The sequence below is a fragment of the Mandrillus leucophaeus genome, unplaced genomic scaffold (assembly GCF_000951045.1).
Source record: "Mandrillus leucophaeus isolate KB7577 unplaced genomic scaffold, Mleu.le_1.0 Scaffold767, whole genome shotgun sequence".
NCBI classification, from domain to species: Eukaryota; Metazoa; Chordata; class Mammalia; order Primates; family Cercopithecidae; genus Mandrillus; species Mandrillus leucophaeus.
The window spans coordinates 489,673-498,908 of record NW_012108330.1 but is presented as its reverse complement, the minus strand read 5'-3'; the positions used below and the strand labels follow the sequence as shown (position 1 = coordinate 498,908).

At 45.3% G+C, this 9,236-nt stretch overlaps 1 protein-coding gene across 1 annotated transcript in view; it reads left to right on the top strand.

Moving 5' to 3' along the window:
* Positions 1-2,831: 2,831 nt before the first annotated feature.
* The window catches only part of LRRC61 (leucine rich repeat containing 61), a 29,154-nt gene continuing 22,749 nt past the window's right edge, over positions 2,832-9,236 (top strand). Inside the window, exon 1 of the mRNA XM_011966611.1 lies at positions 2,832-3,212. The gene's annotated coding sequence lies outside the window, so the exon portion shown is untranslated. The remainder of the gene's footprint in view (positions 3,213-9,236) is intronic.

The window sequence follows — 9,236 nt, the reverse complement described above, 5'->3', positions numbered from 1 at the left end:
AAAAGCAGTTATAAAATGATATATAGATTGTTTCATATGTGTGTATTTCTAACCCTTATTACTGTCACTGGAGAGTCAAACTCTGTAAAACATTTGAAAAGATTTAGTCTGAGTCAAGTATGAGTGACCATGGCCCATGACACAGCCATCAGGAGACCCTAAGATCATGTGGGTGGGGCACAGCCTAGTTTTATACATTTTAGGGAGACATGAAATATCAATCAAATACATGTAAGATGTACATTGATTTGGTTCATGTCAGGCCTCTGAGCCGAAGCTCACCCATTGCAACTTCTGTGACCTGCACATATACATCCAGATGGCCTGCAGGAGCCAAGAAGTCCAGGGCAGCCAAAAAACCACAAAAGAAGTAAAACAGCCAGTTCCTGCCTTAACTGATTAACCAACATTACAACATTCCACCATTTTGACTTGTCCCTGCCCTACCTTAACTGATCAACCGATCTTGTGAAATTCTTCTGGACAATAAGTCTTTTTTTTTTTTTTTGAGACAGAGTCTCGCTCTGTCGCCCAGGCTGGAGTGCAGTGGCGGGATCTCAGCTCACTGCAAGCTCCGCCTCCCAGGTTCACGCCATTCTCCTGCCTCAGCCTCCCGAGTAGCTGGGACTACAGGCGCCCGCCACCTCGCCCGGCTAGTTTTTTGTATTTTTTAGTAGAGACGGGGTTTCACCGTGTCAGCCAGGATGGTCTCGATCTCCTGACCTCGTGATCCGCCCGTCTCGGCCTCCCAAAGTGCTGGGATTACAGACAATAAGTCTTATAATCTCCCCACCATGTACCTTGCACCCCCCTCCTCTGCTAACAATAAATAACCACCTTTTACTGTAATTTTCCATTACCTACCCAACTCCTATAAAGCAACCCCTTCCCCATCTTGCTTCGCTGACTCCTTTTTCAGACTCAGTCTGCCTGCACCCAGGTGATCAAAAAGCTTTATTGCTCACACAAAGCCTGTTAGGTGGTCTCTTCACACAGAGGCACTTGACATTTGGTGCCGTGACTCAGATTGGGGGATCTCCCTCCAGAGATCAATCCCCCGTCCTCCCGCTTTTTGCTCCATGAGAAAATCCACTTACAACCTTGGGTCCTCAGACCGGCCCAGACAAAACACCTCACCAATTTTAAATCGGGTAAGTGGCCTCTTTTTATTCTCTTTTCCAACCTCTCTCACTATCCCTCAACCTCTTTCTCCTTTCAATTTCCACGTCACCCTTCGATGTCTCCCTTCCCTTCATTTTCTTTCCCTTTCTGGTAGAGACAGAGAAGACACGTTTTATCTGTGGACCCCAAACTCCAGTGCCAGTCATGGACTCAGGAAGACAGTCTTCCCTTGGTGTCTGTCATTGCGGATTATTCACCCGCATTCCAGAGGCGTTTAATCACTATGGGGACACATGCCTTGATCCTCCATCTTGGTGGCAAGTACCATCTCCCCTGGGTGACAAGTACCATCCCCCCTCTCTCTGTGTCTCTACCCCCTCTTTTCTCTAAACTTACCTTTTAACTATGGACAACCTTCCAGCCTCCATTCCTCCTCCTTTCCCCTTAGCCTCTGTTCTTAAAAACTTAAAACCTCTTAACCTCTCACCTGACCTAAAACCTAAGAGTCTTATTTTCTTCTGCAACTCTGCTTGGCCCCAATACAAACTCGATAATGGTTCCAATGGCCAGAAAATGGCACTTTCGATTTCTCCATCCTACAAGACCTGGATAAATTTTGTCAAAAAATGGGCAAATGGTCTGAGGTGCCTTACATCCAGGCATTTTTTATACTTCGTTCCCTCCCTAGCCTCTGCTGCCAATGCGATTCATCCCAAATCTTTCTTCTTTCTCTCCTGTCCGTTTCTTCAGTCTCTATCGCAACCTCAGAGTCCTCTGAATCCCCCTTTTCTGCAGATCCCTCTGACCTCTCTCCCCCTCCCCAGGCCACTCCTCGACAGGCTGGATCAAGTCCCAATTCTTCCTCAGCCTCTGCTCCCGCACCTTATAATTCTTCTATCACCTCCCCTCCTCACACTCAGTCTGGCTTACAGTTTCATTCCATGACTAGCTCTCTCCCACCTGCCCAACAGTTTCCTCTTAAGAGAGGTGGCTGGAGCTGAGGGCATAGTAAGGGTTCGTGTACCTTTTTCTCTATCAGACCCTTCCCACATCAGTCAGCATCTGGGCTCTTTCTCATCAGACCCCACTAAATATATACAGGAATTCCCATATTTGACTCAGTCCTGCAATTTAACCTGGAATGACTTAAATGTCATCCTGATCTCTCCCCTCTCCCCAGATGAGCGGGAAAGAGTTTATGCCCTAGCCCAATCTCATGCTGACACCTGCTGGCATTATGTGCCAGATATCCAAGAAGGCATCAGGGCAGTTCCCTAAGATGATCCCCGATGGGAATACCAGACAGGCTCCCCAGGTAGAGCTAGGTGAGATTACATAGTCTCTTGCCTAGCTGAAGGGCTAAAAAAGGCAGCATACAAAGCTGTTAGTGATGGCAAGCTTAAAGAAGCCACCCAAGGTAAAGACAAAAACCCAGCCCAGTTCTTGGCCCGCTTGGCGGCTACCCTTAGATGCTTTACAGCCCTAGACCCTGAAGGGCCAGAAGGCCGTCTTATTCTCAACATGCATTTTATCACCCAGTCAGCTCCTGACATTAGAAAAAGGCTTCAAAAATTGGAATCTGGCCCTCAAACCCCACAACAAGAATTAATCAACTTTCTCTTCAAGGTGTTCAACAATAAAGAGGCAGCCAAGCGGCAATGTATTTCAGAGCTGCAACTGCTTGCCTCTGCTGTAAGAGAAACCCCAGCCATGCCTTCAGCACATACAAACTTCAGAACAAGTAAACGACAGCCTCCAGCTACTCCTTTAAGCCTTCCTCATGGACCTTGCTTCAAGTGTCACAAAACTGGCTACTGGGCCAAGAAATGCCTGCAGCCCAGAATTCCTCCGAGGCTGTGTCCCACCTGTGCGGGATCCCACTGGAAATCAGACTGTCCAACTAATATCATAGCCACTTCTAGGGCTATGGATCAAAGCTCTCTGGATCAAAGCTCTCTGGCTCAAAGCTCTCTGGCTGACTCCTTCCCAGATCTCGGCTTAGCGGCTGAAGACTGATGCTGCCCGATTGCCTCAGAAAGCCCCCTGGACCATCACAGATGCCGAGCTTCAGGTAACTTTGACAATGGAGGGTAAGTCCGTCCCCTTTTTAATAGATACAGGGGTTACCCACTCCACATTACCTTCTTTTCAAGGGCCTGTTTCCCTTGCCCCCATAACTATTATGGGTATTGATGGCCAACCTTCTAAACTCTTAAAACTCCCCCACTCTGGTGCCAACTTAGACAACATTCTTTTATGCACTCTTTTTTAGTTATCCCCACCTGCCCAGTTCCCTTATTAGGCCAAGACATTTTAACTAAATTATCTGCTTCCCTGACTATTCCTGGGCTACAGCCACACCTCATTGCTGTCCTTTTGCCCAATTCAAGGCGTCTTTCACATCCTCCCTTTGTGTCTCCCCACCTTAATCCACAAGTATGGGACACCTCTACTCCTTCTCTGGCAACCAACCATGCACCCCTTACCATTCCATTAAAACCTAATCACCCTTACCCTGCTCAACACCAGTATCCCATCCCACAGCAAGATTTAAAGGGATGAAGCCTATTATTACTTGCCTGTTACAGCATGGCCTTTTAAAGCCTACAGACTCTCCTTACAACTCCCCTATCCTACCCGTTCAGAAGCTGGCTAATTCAAGACTTTTGCCTTTAAAGCCTACAAATTCTCCTTACAACTCCCGTATCCTACCCATCCAGAAACCGAACAAGTCCTACCAGCTAGTCCAAGACCTTTGCCTCATAAATCAAATTGTCCTTCCCATCCATCCTGTTGTGCCAAACCTCTATACTCTCCTCTCCTCAATACCCACTTCCACAACTTATTATTCTGTTATCGACCTCAAAGATGCCTTCTTTACCATCCCCTTGCATCCCTCCTCCCAACTTCTTTTCGCCTTTACTTGAACTGACCCTGACACCCACCAGTCCCAGCAACTCACCTGGACTGTCCTATCCCAAGGTTTCAGGGACAGCCCACATTACTTTGGTCAGGCCCTCTCTCATGACTTCCTTTCTTTCCGCCTGTCTGCCTCCCACCTTATTCAATATGTTGATGACTTTCTTCTTTGCAGCCCCTCTTACCAATCTTCCCAGCAGAACACTATCCTACTTCTTCAACATCTCTACTCAAAAGGGTACCGAGTATCCCCTTCTAAGGCTCAAATTTCTTCCCCTAGTGTTACATATCTCAGCATAATCCTCCATCAACATACACATACTCTTCCTGCAGACCGTATTCAGTTAATCTCCCAGACCCCTATCCTGACCACCAAACAACAACTCCTTTCCTTCTTAGGCATTGTTGGATACTTCCAACTCTGGGTACCAGGCTTTGCCATTCTAACCAAACCGCTTAACTGATCCCATAGACCCTAAGTCCTTTCCCCATTCTTCTTTTCATTCTCTCAAAAAGGCCCTAGAAACAGCTCCCACACTGGCACTCCCTGACTCATCTCAACCTTTTTCCTTACACACAGCTGAAATACAAGGCTGTGCTGCTGGAGTTCTCACACAGGAGCCAGGCCCACGACCTATAGCCTTTCTATCCAAACAACTTGACCTCACAGTTCTCGGCTGGCCCTCATGTCCACATGTGGTGGCAGCCACTGCTTTAATACTTCTAGAGGCCCTCAAAATCACAAGCTATGCTCCACTTACCCTCTACAGTTCTCACAACCTTCAAGCATTAATATCCTCCTCACACCTTTCACACTTACTGTCTGCCCCTCGACTCCTCCAGCTCCATTCACTCTTTATTGAAACCCCAACAGTAACTATTGCCCATGGGCCTGATTTCAACCCGGCTTCTCACTTAGCACCCAGCACAAGTCCTGAGCCACACGACTGTATCTCCCTAATATACATAGCATCTTCCCCCTTTCCTCATATTTCTATTTTTCCAATCCCAAACCCAGACCACACTTGGTTTATTGATGGCAGTTCCTCTAAACCCAGCCAAATCTTGCCAGTTAAAGCTGGTTATGCTGTCATGTCCCATACCTCTATTATCAAGGCTGCTGCACTTCCTCCCTCCACTATTTCCCAACAAGCTGAACTGATTGCTTTAACCTATGCACTCTCTTTCACCAAAGGAATGAACATTAACATTCACACTGACTCCAAATATGCTTTCCACATCCTCCATAACCATGCTGCCTGTTGGACCAAAAGAGGTTTTCTCACCACACAAGGCTCTTCCATTATCAATACCTCTCTAATAAAGGCCCTCCTTAAGGCTGCTCTCTTGCCAGCCAAGGCTGGGGTCATTCACTGTAAAGGACACCAGAAACCAACTGATCTTATTGCTAAAGAAAATGCTTATGCCAACAAAACAGCCAAGGAAATAACCAATGCCTCCACACCTGCTAATATTCCAGCCCCCACTCCAGAAGGCCAGTATTTTTCTTTCTCCTTTATCACTCTCACCTACTCTTCTTCTAAAAACCTGCTCTACCAGTCTTTTCCAACGCAGGGCAAGTGGTTCTTAGATCATGGAAAATTCATTCTTCCATAGCTTAATCCAGGAGACAAAGATTATTTTACTTATCATCTCTCTTGCATAGGCTCTGCAATAAAAGCTATTGAACTTCTCCATTCAGACCGCTGCTCATACCTATGGGAAAAGGGTAATATAATAGATCATTGGCTTAACAACAGGGAATCCCACTCATATGACAGAAAATGGGGACAAAAAGCTTTGGTACATAAAACATTATTCCTTCCCTGGCCTAAAAACTCATCACCACCTACATTAAAGCTAATATGCCTGATAACTGTTTTTAGAGAACTTATTTTATTAGGGCAATTCCAAGCTCAACTGGCACCTTGTTAGCTACATAGAAATGCACCCTAGACCCGAAACTTACTGGACTAACTCATTATAAAATTTTCTTTAAGGTGTCCACGCAGTCCCTGGTCATGCTTGAAGCAGTCCTGAGAAACATCACCCCTACCCCAATAATCCCCAGAAAAAAATGGTATTTTCTTTATCTTTTCTTATAGCTTTATATTTTATACATAAAAAGACAGGAATGTCAGGCCTCTGAGCCGATGCTCAGCCATTGTAACCCCTGTGACCTGCACATATATGTCCAGATGGCCTGCAGGAGCTAAGTCTGGAGTAGCTGAAAAACCACAAAAGAAGTGAAACAGCCAGCTCCTGCCTTAACAGATTGACCAAACTTAAGACATTCCACCATTATGACTTGTTCTGGCCCTGCGCCAATTGATCAATTGACCTTGTGACATTCTTCTGGATGATGAATCTTATGATCCCCCGACCAGGCACCTTGTAACCCCCTCCTCTGCTAACAATAGAAAACTACCTTTAACTGTAACTTTCCACTGCCTACCCAAGTCCTATAAAGCTGCCTCTCTCCTACCTCCCTTCGCTGACTCTCTCTTCAGACTCAGCCCACTTGCACCCAAGTGAATAAACAGCCTTGCTGCTCATACAAAGCCTGTTTAGGTGGTCTTCTCTACAGACACATGTGACAGTTCAGAAAGGTGGGACAACTTGAAATGGGGTGGGCTGGGTAAGGGTGTTCCAGGTGATAGGTAGATTTTAAAGTTTCTCATTGGCAATCGGTTGAAAGGGTCAAGTTATTATCCAAAGACCTGGAATCAATAGAGAGAAATGTCTGGGTTATCATAAGGGATTGTGGAGACCAAGGTTTTATCACGCAGATGAAGCCTCCAGGTAGCAGGCTTCACAGAATAGATTGTAAATGTTTCTTATCAGACTTAAGGTCTATGTTGATGTTAATTCCTATTAGCTCTTCCTGAAATCCAAAAGGGAGGCGGATACAGTGAGGCATATCCAACCCTCCATTCCCATCATGGCCTGAACCAGTGTTTCAGGTTAACTTTGGAATGCCCTGGCCAAGAGGAGGTGTGCATTCAGATGGTTCGAGGGCCTTAGAATTTTATTTTTGGTTTACATTACCTAGAAAGAGAGAGAGAGAGAGAGAGTGAGTGTGTGTGTGTGTTGTTATGGATACACACATACTGGATTATTTGACAGACACTGGAAGGGCTCACTGAGCCTTCTTGGCAGCTCCCTGGGGACCTGCCTGGAGCCTGGAAAGCTAAAAACAACATTTCCCAGAAATCTTTGGAGCCAGCTTTTGCAAGACACTTGGGGATTATGAAGAAGACACACCTGGGTAAGCGTTACTGGCAGAAATGAGCAACTCGAGGCAGAGGCCATGGACAGGATGGAGCTCTTCTGGCAAGCACAGTACTGGAGCCATATGGCCCCTCCAGGGCGAGTGAGGTTCTGCATGTAGTCTAGTCCCCAGGTCACTCATGCTAAGCTGTGGTGGTAGGGGTGGTGGCAGCTTGCTCATGTGGCACTGTGGCTGTATGCGTGTCTCCTAGGGTAAGTGGCAGCGGTGTTAGCTTCGTCACTGTGGCAGGAGCCGAAGGTATCTGGGGTCAGTGACTTTATGTGACCAGTTTTGCGGAATAGTTGTCAGCCTTGTTCCTGGATTTAACCTAGAAGCTCTTCCTCTAGCCCTGCCAAGGATTCTTGAACTATTTAATACACCTTAGAAAATGCATTCTTCCTTAAACTATTGATAGGTAGAGTTATGTCTATTGTTTGCACCCAAGAACCCTGGCTTATAGAAGAGAGTGATCAGCCTCTACCTCAGAGTACTGATTGGCTCAGAAGAAGGAAATAGGGAAAGAAAATAGGGTGGGGGCGATGGAGCTTTGGGTATGTCACAATTTTTTCTTTGAAAAAGACAGGCAGATGTCTGAGGCAAATGTGGCAAACATATAGTTACTCTTTGAGGTGTTTTTTGTGGGCATCTGAAAGAGTATTTTTTGTGCTTTTCTAGATGTTTAAAATGTTTTATTATTTAAAAACAATGTTTAAGGCTGGGCTTGGTGGCTCATGCCTGTAATCCCAGCACTTGGGAAGGCTAAGGTGGGTGGATCCCTTGAGCCCAAGACCAGCCTGAGCAACATGGCAAAATCCCATCTCTACAAAAAAACCCACAAAAGTTAGTTGGGCACAGTGGCGTACACCTATAGTCCCAGCTACTCGCAAGGCTGAGGCGAGCAGCTCGCTCGAACCCAGGAGGTTGAGGCTGCAGTGAACTGTGATCACACCACTGCACTCCAGCCAGGGTGACAAAGCAAGACCTTGTTTCAACAGATAATATTATTATTATTAAAAATAATATTTATTAGTTATTATTATATATATTTATTATTTTTAAAATACATACAAGTGATGAAGTAGGCAAAGATTTCTCTAAAAGGACACAAAAAGCAATGACTATAAAAGACTGACAAACTGAACTTCATTAAAACCAAAATTCATTAAAATCGAACATCATCATGATAAACTTCTGTCCTGCTAACACACGATGAAGGCGGAAACGGCAAGCTACAGCTGGGGAGGATCTTTACAATCCATACACCTGGCAGAGGATATGCAGCCGAAGATGCTAGCAACGCCTACAAATCAGTCAGGAAAGGACAACCCAATACTGAACAGCACTTCCAAAGTGGATATGCACATAGCCAAAAAATACAGAAAAGATGCTCAGGATGGAAGGAGTAAAAAATTATAAGGAAAATATGTTGTATGTTTTATATACTAATCCGTTATTAGCATTCAACATATTTTACTGCAGTTTTTGATTAGGAAGGACATTCCTATGAAATAAAATTCAAAAGGTACAAATTAGCTCACAGTGAAAATGCCCTCTTTGCCCCTCAACAACAGTTCCCCTCCCTGGGTCATTGTTACAAGTTCTTGTATGTCTTTTCCAGAGAGACTCTAGCATGTAGCAGTAAACATATACATGCTTATGTATAGTCATACACGCATGTATTCTCCCCTTTTTAAAACACAGACACAAACACTCCCAAGACTATACTCTTTTTTTTTTTTTCCACTTAACGATGTATCCTGAAAAGTCAGTCCACATCAGTACACAGTTTCCTTATTTTTAAAAATGAATGCATAGGCCGGGCGTGGTGGTTCATGCCTGTAATCCCAGCACTTTGGGAGGCCGAGGTGGGTGGATCACCTGAGGTCAGGAGTTCGAGACCAGCCTGACCAACATGGAGAAACCC